Genomic DNA, 16279 nt, shown 5'->3' with positions numbered 1-16279 from the left:
AGAACCCCTGTAAGCTAGTTTGCCAGTGTGGGTATTTCGGATGGACACATGCACTGCATGTCATCCTGAGCCCTGGAGCGCAGCCTGCATGTCAGCGCTGCGCTCCATACCCTTATGCCGCCATTGAAGCCGGTGACCAGCTAACCGGGACACCGTCCATCTACTCATCACTCTTCTGTCTTCTAGCTCTGTTAGGGGTGGCGGCGTGCTGCGGGTCTGTATGCTCGCCGTGGTGGGGCTTGCAAATAGGACCCTCAGGAGCTCAGTGCCCGGTCAGCGGTAAATGAGACCATTAACCCTGGAGGAGGTTGGGCTGTTCCCCCCCTAAGTCCCACGAAGCAGACAGGCTGTTGCCAAACAGCGCTGTCTGAAAACAACAAACAGCAAAATAAATGTCGAAAACTCTTCAGGAGCTTCCCTAAGCGTGACCGGCTCCTCTGGGCACATTTTCTAAACTGAGTCTGGTAGGAGGGGCATAGAGGGAGGAGCCAGCTCACACTATCAAGTTCTTAAAGTGCCCATGGCTCCTAGTGGACCCGTCTATACCCCATGGTACTAATGTGGACCCCAGTATCCTCTAGGACGTAAGAGAAATACATTAAGAGCGGTATAAAATACATATTCTCTTTACTGTAAGTTATGTGTCACTATAATGTCTCCCGGACATGTGGAGAAGAGGCTGCTCTGTAGTGACTAGTCATCACGTTACCAGTTATGTAACAGTCTAAATGGAACAAGCATTTGACATGAGACATGCTTGCCTTCTAGATAACCATCGTGTGCACATACTGTACCATATGATTTGGGGATTTAGTAGATAATCCTCTTCATCAGCTAATTGACAATAATTAGGTGGCCAAAGCCATAGATAAAGTACTGTCACTGCTCCAAGCAATTCCAAATCCTTAATTAATTAGTGCTTCTAATAATTGCTGCATTCGTTTTTTGAAATAGCACAAAATGACCTCAAACAGAAACATTCGGGGCAAAATGTGTTACTACTGTATGATACATGGCGTCCTGTGAAGATAGGACTGAATCATAAGAAACCACTTTGTGAGCTACTGAATTATATTATGATGTGTAACTAATTAACAAATTTACCATATTGTGTGGCTGTTCCCATTCCCTTCACCAGATAGTAATTTGCACATATACGTGTGTGCGAATAAGGATTGCTGCTCGCAGCAGCTTTGCAAAAACAATCCTTAGCAATGCAAAATGCAGGAGGAGATGCATACCACCTCCTTTCTGCATTTGCGATCTCTAAACTGCGATTGCATCTCAGTTCTGGGTGAACATCGCAACCATCAGTCGCGATGTTTATCTGCGACTGCAGGCTGAGTAAGCATAACCTTACTCAGACTAGCAGTTGCAGTGCGACTTGCGAGGCCAGGGAAACTGCGTCTCGCGATGCAACGCCTTCCCTCCTGACAACTGCTTTTTTTTTTTTTTTTTTTAGGTGAATGCCTGCAGTAAAATGATAGAACAGCTATCCCTTTGCTGCCAGCCTCTTCAATGGGACCTAGTGGAGCCATCGTCCCTGTAGAGTTCTTTTCATAAATTGCCCCTAAAATCATTCCTTAATGCTGTATATGCAATGTGTGGCGATAAGGCAGTGTCGGACTGGGGCATTTAGGGCCCATCGGGGGAATGCAGTGGTAGGGGCCCATACTTAGGGGTGTGGCCAGTCTCTAGAGGGGGTGTGCCCAGCCACCACATTGGTTTGCCTAACCATTTTGCAGGTGTGGGTCCCCTAGATAAATATATCATACCCTCCAACATGACCCGCCCCACTAGGTGCAAAATACTCTGTTTCTGGACTTCCCTCTTCCTTGCCCATGTGCTGCTTCCGCTAAACTTGGAAGGTATGCTCTGGGTGCCACTGGTTTACCCTGCCCATCTGTCCAGAGTCCTGAGGACTCCTGGCCATATCCTTTTGCCCTCCAAACTGCCTTTTCCTGTGTGGAACACAAATTTTGCATTTCACACAATTTCTGTGTGTTGACGGTATTAAATACCATCAGTTGTGTGGTGTCTGTCTGTCTGGGGGTACCAGCTGCTAACTTAGCAGCTTCGTCTGCTCGGCTGTTACCAAGTGATACCGGGTCTTGGCTATATGTATGTGCTTTACACTTGATAACAGCCACTCTGTCGGGTTCCTGTATCGCTGTTAGAAGCCTTTTGATGTGAGCTGCATGCGCTACCGGTGTACCAGCTGCCGTCATGAAATTTCTGAGGCGCCATAGTGCTCCGAAATCATGGACTACCCCGAAGGCATATCTAGAATCGGTATAGATATTTGCTGATTTGCCCTTAGCCAATTCACATGCTCTGGTTAGGGCAACCAGTTCAGCAACCTGGGCTGAGTGAGGTGGGCCTAGCGGTTCTGCTTCTATGGTGCCTTCGTCATCTACGACTGCGTATCCAGTACACAAGTCTCCCGTCTGTCTGTGACAACTACCGTCAGTGTAGAAAGTAAAATCTACATCTTCAAGTGGGTTGTCACTGATGTCAGGCCTTGCCGTGAAATTTTGGGTCAAATATTCCATACAATCATGCGTGTCATCCCCTGTCTTAAATCCTCCTTCACTATTACTCTCATCCTCCACCCTTTGTGCCTGTCCAGGCACACCTGGGAGATACGTTGCAGGATTTAATGCACTGCATCTCTTTATGGTGATGATTACGGGGGCCATCAATGCCAATTCCCATCTTGTAAACCGCGCTGATGAGACGTGTCTGGTTTGAGCCGAATTTAGCAAGGCTGACACTGCATGCGGTGTATGGATTGTGAGGTTGTGTCCTAGCACTACATCTTCGCTTTTCGTTACTAGCAATGCTATCGCAGCGACACTTCGCAAGCATGTGGGGAGGGATTGCGCTACCGTATCTAGCTGAGCGCTGTAGTATGCTACCGGCCTGCTGGCATCACCGTGCTTTTGGGTTAGGACGCCTGCCGCGCAACCAGCACTTTCTGTTCCGTACAGCTCAAAGGGTTTCCCATAGTCAGGCATACCTAATGCCGGTGCCTGTGTTAGGCACTGTTTAAGTCTCTCAAATGCCATCTCGGATTAGTCTGTATGCGAGATCCGATCAGGTTTGTTTGATGAGACCATCTCCTGCAAAGGTAATGCTAGAATGGAAAAACCTGGGATCCAGTTACGGCAATACCCACACATTCCTAAAAACGTTCTGATCTGTTGCTGGGTTTGTGGCAGAGTCATGTCTCGAATTGCTTGAATTCTATCAGCGGTCAGGTGTCTCAGTCCTTGTGTCAGACAGTGTCCCAAATATTTTACTTTAGTCTGGCATAATTGCAACTTGTCTTTGGAAACCTTGTGTCCTGTGTCTGAAAGATGAAACAGGAGCTGTTTCGTATCTTTCAGGGACGCTTCCAGTGAATCTGAACACAGTAGTAAATCATCCACATACTGTATCAATATTGATCCACTCTCTGGTTGGAAAGACTGTAAACAATCATGCAAAGCCTGTGAAAATATACTTGGACTGTCTATGAAACCTTGTGGTAATCGAGTCCATGTGTATTGGACTCCTCTGTATGTGAATGCAAACAAATATTGGCTGTCAGGGTGCAGAGGTACCGAGAAGAAAGCGGAGCAGAGGTCAATTACAGTGAAAAATTTTGCAGTGGGAGGGATTTGCATAAGGATGACAGCTGGATTTGGCACTACGGGGAACTGACTCTCAACTATTTTGTTAATCCCCCTTAGATCCTGCACTAGCCTGTAACCCCTCCCCCCACTCTTTTTAACAGGGAAGATGGGACTATTGGCAGTGCTGAATGTTCTTACCAGAATGCCCTGTTGTAGCAAGCGCTCTATTACGGGGTATACTCCTAACTCCACCTCTGGCTTCAGAGGGTATTGTGGGATTTTTGGAGCTATCCTACCATCTTTTACTTGCACAACTACTGGAGCTACATTTGCCATTAATCCAGTGTCTTGTCCATCTTTAGTCCAAAGTGACTCTGGTATTTGGGATGTCATTTCTTCTACCTGGGATGAACTCCTATTTATCATAACGGTATGTGACATTAATTTTGATGGGGAGTCTAGCATGTCTCGTACTTCCTGAGCGTGATTCTCAGGTATGTCTAAGAATACACCTTCAGGAGTACAATAAATGACGCACCCCATTTTACACAATAAATCTCTTCCCAGGAGATTAGTCGGTGCCGATGCAGCCAGCAAAAAGGAATGCTTGGTATGTAAAGGCCCTATTGTAATCTCTGCTGGTTTGCTAATAGGGTAGTGCTGTACTACTCCCGTTACTCCCATGGCTGGAATTGTCTTACCAGTGGTTCTCATGCCCACTGTCGAATTTATCACTGATTTGGCCGCCCCCGTATCTACAAGGAAATTTAATGATTTACCAGCTACATCAATTGTGACCTCGGGTTCACTTCCAAGACTTGCAATCAATTTCACTGGCTGCAGATTACAGGTGTGGTCACACCCCTATTGGGTATGGTGACCTCCCTGAATCGCACTGGCAGCAATTATTTGTGGTGGGGGTAGATGGGAACTATCAGAGATTTGCCAGTCTCTTTTTGGGGGATACCTTTTGGTTTCCCCTGCATGTGGCTCATAGCTCCGCCCCTTCGGTCCTTGATCCCAATGTCTCGTATCAGGTCGTTGTCTATAGGGTTGATATGAATTTTGTATTGGTCTTACTTTACAATAACGTGCTATGTGTCCCTCTCTGTGGCAACAATAACATTTTATACCTGTTGACTTACCCACAGGGGTCACAGTTCTGGGCTGAGGTGGCCGGGTAGTGAGGGCCTGTATGCTCACAGCCATTAACTTATCACTCTGTGACTCCCTGTGTCTGATGATATTCCGATCATGCCCAGCAGCAGCCTCTCCCAATGCATCCACCGACATACCTCTCCAATCAGGCCTAGTGGTTTGTATTCTATTCCTTAAAACCTCTTTTAAACCGTCCATTAATACAGAAACTTCCCTGTGGTGTACATTAGTTTTAATGTCATCTATACCAGTGTACCTAGCCATATCCTGCAGAGCCCGGTGAAAATACTCTGGTGTGGATTCACCTTCTTTTTGTTTTATTGTAAAGATTTTATTCCACTTTACAACTGCAGGAAAATATACTCCTAACTGTAAGTTGATTCTCTTTACATTATCCTGATTATACTCGTCTGTTAGTGGTACTTCCTCATCTAACTTGCAATCAGCGATAAACTTTAACAAACCAACATTGGGGGGTAAACATGCCCTCAAAACTGTCCTCCAATCTTTGTTATTTGGCTCTGCAGAATTTCCTAGCTCCCTAATATACTTTTGACATGCAACTAAGTCTTTCCTAGGATCAGGGAATTCAGACATCATTGATCTTAATTCTGCTCGGGAAAAGGGACAGTGCATGGCGATGTTCCTGACAGGAGTTGCTCCTGAAGTGTCAGTTTTCCCATTTGGCACTGCTATTACCCTAACAGGATTAAGTCCAACAACATCATTCTGAGTAGATTCTACAACATGTGGTGAAATGGTTTCAGCATAGTGTATGGTGCCGTACTTACCAGTCGATACGACCTCACCTGTCCCTCCGCTAGGGGCCTTTGATACTAATCTTACGGGTTGGGTCGTGCCCACTGCTGTTTCTGATATGGTGGCTGCTAGGGAGAGTGCTGATATTGTTGTGGGCTCATCCTCTTGGTCACAATCCTGGGGAAAGTTCAAAACAGGGTACAACTTGCACGGATTAGTGTTAGCATTAATTACTTTAGTTACATTATCTTTAACTTCTATACATTTAACATGACCCTGGGTGCCATTCTCTGCAACCAATTTCTCTCCAGGTATGTGTGGTGGTGGGGGTGCAGTGGCTATCAGTTTCCTGATAGGGTTAGATCCAGCGGCTTGCGCCAACCCCCTTTGTATTTCACCTTCCTGTTGCCACAATGTTAAATAATCATAATGTCTAATACGCCTTTTTGAAGATTTAATCAGGCAAACTCTTCTCCTTAAATTCTGTAATACTTCTGGGTTAAAACTACCTACCCGGGGAAACTTTTCCCCGTCATGCACAGTCATCCTTTCCCATTCATTGCACAACATTTCTGTGTGATGACCATATTTCTCACACATGATATACCTTGCCGACCCGATTGGTCGGTTTACCAAATCAACCTGAACCTCGGTTGATCGCCCCTTACCTGAACAACTGGCCCCCATCTCTGCAGGTGCTGCTTTCACTACCTCTGACTTCAAATCAGGGTCTTCGGCAACCCTTACAAAAACCAAGATGCTCGGGGTAAGGCTGCTGTGGGGGTTTTGCTTCGAAGTCCGCCCACTAAACTCCCGCCCACGCTGGCCAATACGGCGACCAAAGTTCCCAGAGGTTCCGTACCCAACCTAGGGCACCTAAGTACGTCTACTTGCTCGGGCGTGTGGGAGTGTCTTACCCTCCCCAGCAAGTATCAGTCGCTGGAATGTCCCTGAGTGATCAGGCTACTTCCCTTAAAATAAAAAAAATTACACAAATCACGTTAACAATGTGCAAGTAGCGTTCTTCTGAATTCAAGACACGCTAATGCACACAATCACATGCGGTACAATCGTATCTGCACACAAGCAACTAATCTTATGTGCGGAACGATCAGTGGAATCGAAAATTTCGGCTGCGAATTCCTTCAGCAATGAGCTTCTTTGGCCTATATGGGTCTCGCACCAACCCTCTTCGGTTGTGCTCTCTACTTCTAGTCTGCTGTACCTGAACCTCCTGGTCTGTTATGTACAGCAGACTCTACTGCTCATAAATATGTCGAGATTAACAAGGGACGCCTCCCAAGCCACCCCACGCTATCACTCTCGCTGGTGTACCTCTTTCTACTGGCCTATGGTTCCCACTTCCGTAATAAAAGAGAAATCTTATATATACACACTCTTACATTCGAACACTCTTATTTCTGTACAGAATTCCTTTCATTCAGTAATAATCTAACCCAGAAGAATTGCAACAGAGAAAGTCTTTTTTTTTCTTTTAACTTTAAACTTTTGGATTTGAGATAGATTTGTGTTATTTTCGCGTTACTTCCTTATCGCCTATTAAAACAATACTATCGTGCGGTTTGTATTATGTGGGCGTATCCGTACGCTCCGTTGCGTAATATACGCTCCGTGCGTCGACCCTTGCGTTGCGTACGCCCTGCCCTTGTAAGGACACGTGTACGCAGACCAAGTACGTCCACAGTAACACACTACACGTTTATCAATGTGAATGATCTTTAACAGTAATCATTCACTGAACACCACCCAAATCTACCTTGTATTTCTAGGCGAGACTGTGTGCGTGCCTTTTACAATTATTCCCTTAAATATTACTTTTTATCTTTTAACTATTAATAACAACAAATGTCTCAGCACGTTATCACTAGTGTGTGGCAATCAGGAGAATGAGGTACGGACAAATAATACTAAACAAGAAATACAGGTGTGTGTGCTTATGCGTACGTTCGCAAAACAGAAACTAAACAGGTTTTAAAAGACAATAACGTACTGTTCCTACCTTCCGGTTCCGGATTTCTTCAGCACTCCTTACTAAGCGAAGCAGACACTTATCTGGTCAGCACTACGAGGAATATTACCTCCCGCCCTTTGCTGACCGATAATGTCTGCTGAAATTACCTAGTGCAGATATGTGAAGAGCGGGCGAGTCCCCAATTGACAAAGCCTACTGATTTATCCTATATTAAGCACGCTAAAAGGTTAAGAGACTCAGTACGCTATTGGAGTATGTGGTACCGTAAGGGTACGCACTCAGCGTAGCGGACGCTTAGCCGTGGACGAGACGCACGAGCGGCACGTTCGCTCACGGCTTAATGCGTAGAGGCAAGCACGCTATAGGCTGCCGATTACCGTAATGATACGCTACCAGCGTAGCGGACGCTCGAGACCACGAGGAGATCACAAGCGGCGCTGACGCTCACAGAGTTAAACCTTTGTAACTATACCATAAATAATGTACTTATACTGTAAACCTTTGTGCAGTGTTAGGGTGTAAATGCAACACAGTGTAACCTTGTTAGTTTAAAAGCTGTTGAGCGTCCATGACGCTCTGAGAACACTTAGCAATATAATAAACACTCAAATACCGGTCTAAGGGTCTAACACCTTTTAAGGGAGAGAATGAACGTTCAATTGCAAAAGGATACACATTACAACTTATACACTACCAAACTAACATAAAATACCTAACCGAATTACTACACGTTAAAATTACAATAGCGGCACAATTACATTTAAGGGGAAAGAGAGAGAAAAATGGCTTACAACAAATAGGAGATAAATATGGTTGCAGAGAACTTACGCACAAGGGGAACAATCGCAAGCGCCTTTCTGGATATCCAGCTCCCGATTATCAGTGATGAGAACCGTTGAGAAGAGTAGAGTGCTGGCCCAGGTCGGCTTGTCTTTATATACACTTACACACAGTACAGTACAATGGTCCCTACATTCTTATTGTTCATTGGACACAGGAATCCGTCTCTGCATTATAACAAAAGGTCATAGGTTGGTTCATACAGGTGGGCTGTGACTATTTCAAACTGCTCAAGTGGGAGGGAAACTCAGGTTTCCCACCGCATGGGTAATAAACTGCAAATATAGTAAATGTCCATAAACTTCTTATGGCCATAACTATACGCACGAGCGATTAATCCGTTTCTAACCATCACCGGAATATTGCTAATTTAATACTCTTCCGATGGATACTAAACACCACTGTGTCACCCCTGTCTGACCCTTCGTATCAAACAAAGAGGGATCTCTTTGTCTCTGAACATACTACATTAACTAAACTTTCAGATTCTATCAAAGGGACCATAATCTACAAAATACATTATATGACTAAAATATGTAACGATCGAGTCACCCGCTAGACGCACACAAACTCTACCGTAAATGCGCATACCGTGCGCCTGCGAGTGCACGCGACTGCGAGTATACGCACGCACGGGAGGGCTCATGCACGTGCAGCGGGCACACGCATGAGGTGCATATATGGCAATGTGCAGCGTGATATTTTTCTGACTTTGACAGTATATACAGTAAATACTGTAGTGCATGCAAGATAATGTACTAGATTAGTAACAGCACAGTCTGGAACCTGCTCCTTTGAGGAGGGGGTGGGGGCCCAGGCAGTAGGGCCCACCTGTAGTTTCCCCTGTACCCATGTGGGCCAGTCCAATCCTGCAATAAGGAATTATACTTTTTAAGTATTCAGTGTCACCAATAATATATATACACACTAGTAGAGTCACCGATGTGGGAGGAGGAAGAGAGAGCCCGGCCTTGTTGGAGGGCCCATCAGGGGCCCAGGTCCAGTTTCACCCCTTGCCCTCCACCCTGCCCTCTGTCAGACTGCGTTACAGAGCTGGAGGCGCCCAAAAAATGTCAGCGTTGGACAGGACACGACAAGGATACCTCCTGCTGAGCCAGCAATGAGCTCCTGGTATAGGGGAGAAAAGAACAGGGTCGGCAATGGTGTGTGGGGCCAGCATGGGGAAGACGGTGGGGTCCGGCACCAGCCTCTGTGTGTTGACACTTCAGGGTGATTTTATGCAGCCTGCTAAAGTGACGTCTGCATGTGACATCACTAGCGGCTGCTTTTATCCGCTGAGGCGCTGGTCTGTGTATGTGGCCCCAGATGGAGGTGAAGTGGGCGGAGGTGTAATTGCTTCTCTCCCCATATTCCCAGCGCAGCAAATGCTGCGGTGTACTGGGCTGTAGTGGGTCTGTGCCTTTCTCTGTGCTTGCATGGTGCATACCTCCCACCATGACCCTCTCCAGGAGGGACAAAATGCTCTGCTCCTGTATGATTGCTGGCACCTGTGTTGAACTGGTTAATAGATAAGAAAGGTGTTTCACCACAGGTGACAGCAATCATAAAATAAGAGGGAAGTAATAGAGCAGAGCATTCTGTCTGGGAGGTATGCATGATGTGTGGGGGGAGGACATTTCGCACAGATTGCACAACTGCCTGGATCTGCTCCTGGCTGAATGAAGCACGGTTCCCCCCTGTGGAGGGTTCAGAGCCGCTACGCGACACAGCGCAAAGTTTTTTTTCAGATTTTTTTGTATGGAAGGTAAGCCCACGCCTCCACTATTTAGCCACGCCCCTCCAATACCTGGGTATTTTCTATGCCCCCTAGACCACTTTAAGTGCTGGTAATGTAGACATGTCTGCAAGATTTAGTGACTTCAAATCAATCTCTCTGCTATTTTATTCTATTTCTGGATTTCAGTAGATTATTTTATGCCTATAAGAATATGATGGAGCTTTTATTAAAACAAACACCATAAGCCTTATCCGTTATTCAAAGAGAACATTAAAGAGAATAGTAACTGTGAGGTTTAAAAAAAAAAAATAGAATTTTTATTTTTTATTTTTTTTTATCTGCAAAAAGATGTTTCAATCTCAGAAAATTGGATTACATTACAAAGAGAATGTAATTTATGCATCCAACTGATCACAGGCGAAGGGAAAACCTGTGTTTACCAACATTTCAGGTCTTCTCGGTAATGCAATGTGACCATGATTATACTGACTAAAATAACACTGTGACTACATTACCTTATGTTGTATTACTTTACGCGAAGCTGAAACCATCAAGAGAAACAGAGAATTATATTATACAGTAATTATATAGTATAGATTTTATCAGATGTTTTTTCATGGTAATGTCATTATATTGGGTGAGAAAATTAGGGTGGTTATGCAGAGCATCACCCAAAACAATATTGTGTAGTATAATCAAGTTACTACGAGTGTAGTGTACTACCATAACCGTATAAATTAAATTATGAAATTTAAGTACAAACTATTTGTGTGCAGAGATGTTATTTACTAACATTCCATAAATGTGGGACCTTCATAGCAACAATTACTTTTTATCTATCTAGAACATGGGTACCCAAACGTTTTTGAATGACTGTGCCCTAGAGAATCATCATTTTTTCTTATTGAGAAATTTACAAAGAAATAGTAAATTAAATTAATTGTATTTATATGTCATCCTTAGGTTCAATTGTGTGGTGAGGGGCAGAATTCACTTCTGTTTGTCCCATATTTTATGATGGACAACCAGCACTGGTTTTGCCTATTACATTGACCATAAATAATTTAAATTGGTCCCGGACCACCAATTCAAGGCGCCCCTGCAAGTGTCCTGACGCGGGTGTGGATCAGTCACTAGGTCGACATGTGCTAAGTCGACAGGTCAAAAGGTCGACATGAGTTTTTCATGTTTTTTTGGTGCTGTTTTCTCCGTACAGTGACCGGGAAGCCCAATTAGTGCACCGTGTCCCCTCGCATGGCTCGCTTCACTCGCCATGCTTCGGGCAGATTACCCTTCCAATCGTAGTCCACGTGGATCATTAAGTATGAAAATGTTAAAAAAAAGAAGAAAAAAGTGAAAAACTCATGTCGATCTTTTGACCGGTCGACCTAGCACATGTCGACCTAGAAACCCTGTCGACCTAGTGACTATCAACCTATAGTGGTTGACCTAAACATTGTCGACCTAGACAGTGTCGATCTTCAGACCGGATCCCACTGACGCACCCCAGGGTGCCACGGCACACAGTTTGAGAACCACTGATCTAGAAGCAAATGTATTATTGACTGCTTCTGATTTAGTAAATATTTCCACCTTGGAGCGATGTTAGTAAATAAACCTCAGATTATCCTATTAAATACAATCTGTCAATTCAATAGTATTTAAATAAAACCTCAAAGTAATGTGAATTGGAAACAGACATATATAGCATAATATAGTAATTGGCTGGAAAATGATTCAGCGTCCTCTCTTGTGTACTTCAACCTAATTGTACTGTTTAGTCATTAGCAAAGTCTAGAACACCTCTGCATCTTATCTGTACAGTACGTTTCACCATGTGCTTATAAATAACTTCCGGTGTACTTTTTATGCTGTGAAATGTACAGTGGCATGGTATAAACATAATTGACTCATTTTATGGATTATGTGGCCTAATTTGCACAACACATTCTGTAATTAATTAGCACAAGAAATAAAAGCCTGGACACTGTGTCATATTTATTTATGTAAAGTAAACATATAGCCTGGAGTAAAGCCTGTGATGGTTCTTCTTATCAATAAAAGAATTTTCATATGGGCAAGGCATTAAAGAATGTGTAAATAATTGTTCATTTGCCAGAGTGTTGCTAATGCTTTTGCAAACACAGATGTGTCACATGATTGAGTCTGCCAGGTGCACCAATCAGTCACAGAACAACTTGCACTCCTACAGGATAACAGCACTACATTGGCTTCTTGTAATAGGCATGGCCACGTTCCTCGTGGGTATGGCCACACCCCCAATTGGCAGCATGAACAAATACAATTTTCAGGATGAAACTTCCCAAACCAATATCCAATTGCTATCGCCCTCTTAATACATGAGTAATACTCAGGGGCGAATTTAGGGGTGAGGGCGCCCCTAGGCACAACAGTAACGGCCACCCCACCCACCTCCGCATAATTTTATTATTTTTATAGATTGGTTATAAGCCCTCATTGATAGCCAATTTAATCGAAAAATAAAAAAACACTAAGTATGTATGATGTTTTACTTTATTTTTAATTATGTATACATATTTAATAAGTGGGTCAGCTTACAGGGGCAGTTTGTGCATGTCCTACCCATTTAAACTCTATTCAAGATGGCATATGGTACAGTATAGTAGAAATATTTTGTACTGGTACTTTTTGGCCTGACATTACCAACACAAACATCCAAGTGCCACCCCCAAACAAGTGCCGCCCCTAGGCACATGCCTCATATGCCTAATGGGAAAATTTGCCACTGGTAATAAAATTGCACTAAGCCTAAACTCATTATTTAAAATCTTAAGCTCCCTACACACTCGGCAACCTGCGGCCGAGGTGCCCAACGGCCGATACGGCCGACCCACCGCAGGTGCAGGTGAGGAGGGGAGTGAATGTTTTGTCAATCCCCGTATCGCCCGGCCCTATTCCCTAACATGCAGGTCATCCATATTGAACTGCATGTTCAAACGACGGGAGAGCAACGATGAACAAGCGCGGGGATGCACATCGTTCATCATTGGTGGCTCCACACTGAACGATATATCGTTCAAAAAATGAACAATATTTTTCCGTATCACTCACTATATCGTCCAGTGTGTAGAGTAGAGATGAGCGGGTTCGGTTCCTCGGAATCCAAACCCGCCCGAACTTCAGCTTTTTTTACACGGATCCGAGCGACTCGGATCTTCCCGCCTTGCTCGGTTAACCCGAGCGCGCCCGAACGTCATCATGACGCTGTCGGATTCTCGCGAGGCTCGGATTCTATCGCGAGACTCGGATTCTATATAAGGAGCCGCACGTCGCCGCCATTTTCACACGTGCATTGAGATTGATAGGGAGAGGACGTGGCTGGCGTCCTCTCCATTTAGATTAGAAGAGAGAGAGTGAGATTGAGACAGAGACACTTGATTTACTGGAGCTTAGGAGTACTAGAGAGTGCAGAGTTTACTAGTGACTGACCACTGACCAGTGACCACCAGTGCAGTTTTATTTAATATAATCCGTTCTCTGCCTGAAAAAAACGATACACAGTGACTCAGTCACATACCATATCTGTGCTCAGCCCAGTGTGCTGCATCATCTATGTATAATATCTGACTGTGCTCACACAGCTTAATTGTGGGGGAGACTGGGGAGCAGTTATAGGTTATAGCAGGAGCCAGGAGTACATATTATTAAAATTAAACAGTGCACACTTTTGCTGCAGGAGTGCCACTGCCAGTGTGACTGACCAGTGACCTGACCACACTGACCACCAGTATAGTATACTATATTGTGATTGCCTGAAAAAGTTAAACACTCGTCGTGTGACTTGTGTGGTGTTTTTTTATTCTATAAAAAACTCATTCTGCTGACAGACAGTGTCCAGCAGGTCCGTCATTATATAATATATACCTGTCCGGCTGCAGTAGTGATATATATATATTTTTTATATCATTATTTATCATCCAGTCGCAGCAGACACAGTACGGTAGTTCACGGCTGTAGCTACCTCTGTGTCGGCACTCGGCAGTCCATCCATAATTGTATACCACCTACCCGTGGTTTTTTTTTTCTTTCTTCTTTATACATACTACATCTCATTATCATCCAGTCTATATTAGCAGCAGACACAGTACAGTATGGTAGTCCACGGCTGTAGCTACCTCTGTGTCGGCACTCGGCAGTCCATCCATAATTGTATACCACCTACCCGTGGTTTTTTTTTTCTTCTTTATACATACTACATCTCATTATCATCCAGTCTATATTAGCAGCAGACACAGTACAGTACGGTAGTCCACGGCTGTAGCTACCTCTGTGTCGGCACTCGGCAGTCCATCCATAATTGTATACCACCTACCCGTGGTTTTTTTTTCTTTCTTCTTTATACATACTACATCTCATTATCAACCAGTCTATATTAGCAGCAGACACAGTACAGTACGGTAGTCCACGGCTGTAGCTACCTCTGTGTCGGCACTCGGCAGTCCGTCCATAATTGTATACCACCTACCCGTGGTTTTTTTTTTCTTTCTTCATTATACATACTACATCTCATTATCATCCAGTCTATATTAGCAGCAGACAGTACAGTACGGTAGTCCACGGCTGTAGCTACCTCTGTGTCGGCACTCGGCAGTCCATCCATAATTGTATACCACCTACCCGTGGTTTTTTTTTTCTTCTTTATACATACTACATCTCATTATCATCCAGTCTATATTAGCAGCAGACACAGTACAGTACGGTAGTCCACGGCTGTAGCTACCTCTGTGTCGGCACTCGGCAGTCCATCCATAATTGTATACCACCTACCCGTGGTTTTTTTTTCTTTCTTCTTTATACATACTACATCTCATTATCATCCAGTCTATATTAGCAGCAGACACAGTACAGTACGGTAGTCCACGGCTGTAGCTACCTCTGTGTCGGCACTCGGCAGTCCGTCCATAATTGTATACCACCTACCCGTGGTTTTTTTTTCTTTCTTCTTTATACATACATACTACATCTCATTATCAACCAGTCTATATTAGCAGCAGACACAGTACAGTACGGTAGTCCACGGCTGTAGCTACCTCTGTGTCGGCACTCGGCAGTCCATCCATAATTGTATACCACCTACCCGTGGTTTTTTTTTTCTTCTTTATACATACTACATCTCATTATCATCCAGTCTATATTAGCAGCAGACACAGTACAGTACGGTAGTCCACGGCTGTAGCTACCTCTGTGTCGGCACTCGGCAGTCCATCCATAATTGTATACCACCTACCCGTGTTTTTTTTTTCTTTCTTCTTTATACATACTACATCTCATTATCAACCAGTCTATATTAGCAGCAGACACAGTACAGTACGGTAGTCCACGGCTGTAGCTACCTCTGTGTCGGCACTCGGCAGTCCGTCCATAATTGTATACCACCTACCCGTGGTTTTTTTTCTTTCTTCTTTATACATACATACTACATCTCTTTATCAACCAGTCTATATTAGCAGCAGACACAGTACGGTAGTCCACGGCTGTAGCTACCTCTGTGTCGGCACTCGGCAGTCCGTCCATAATTGTATACCACCTACCCGTGGTTTTTTTTTCTTTCTTCTTTATACATACATACTACATCTCTTTATCAACCAGTCTATATTAGCAGCAGACACAGTACGGTAGTCCACGGCTGTAGCTACCTCTGTGTCGGCACTCGGCAGTCCGTCCATAATTGTATACCACCTACCCGTGGTTTTTTTTTCTTTCTTCTTTATACATACATACTACATCTCTTTATCAACCAGTCTATATTAGCAGCAGACACAGTACAGTACGATAGTCCACGGCTGTAGCTACCTCTGTGTCGGCACTCGGCAGTCCATCCATAATTGTATACTAGTATCCATCCATCTCCATTGTTTACCTGAGGTGCCTTTTAGTTGTGCCTATTAAAATATGGAGAACAAAAATGTTGAGGTTCCAAAATTAGGGAAAGATCAAGATCCACTTCCACCTCGTGCTGAAGCTGCTGCCACTAGTCATGGCCGAGACGATGAAATGCCAGCAACGTCGTCTGCCAAGGCCGCTGCCCAATGTCATAGTACAGAGCATGTCAAATCCAAAACACCAAATATCAGTAAAAAAAGGACTCCAAAACCTAAAATAAAAATTGTCGGAGGAGAAGCGTAAACTTGC

Source organism: Pseudophryne corroboree, chromosome 10 (genome assembly GCF_028390025.1).
Source record: "Pseudophryne corroboree isolate aPseCor3 chromosome 10, aPseCor3.hap2, whole genome shotgun sequence".
Taxonomy (NCBI): domain Eukaryota; kingdom Metazoa; phylum Chordata; class Amphibia; order Anura; family Myobatrachidae; genus Pseudophryne; species Pseudophryne corroboree.
This window is presented reverse-complemented; position numbering follows the sequence as displayed.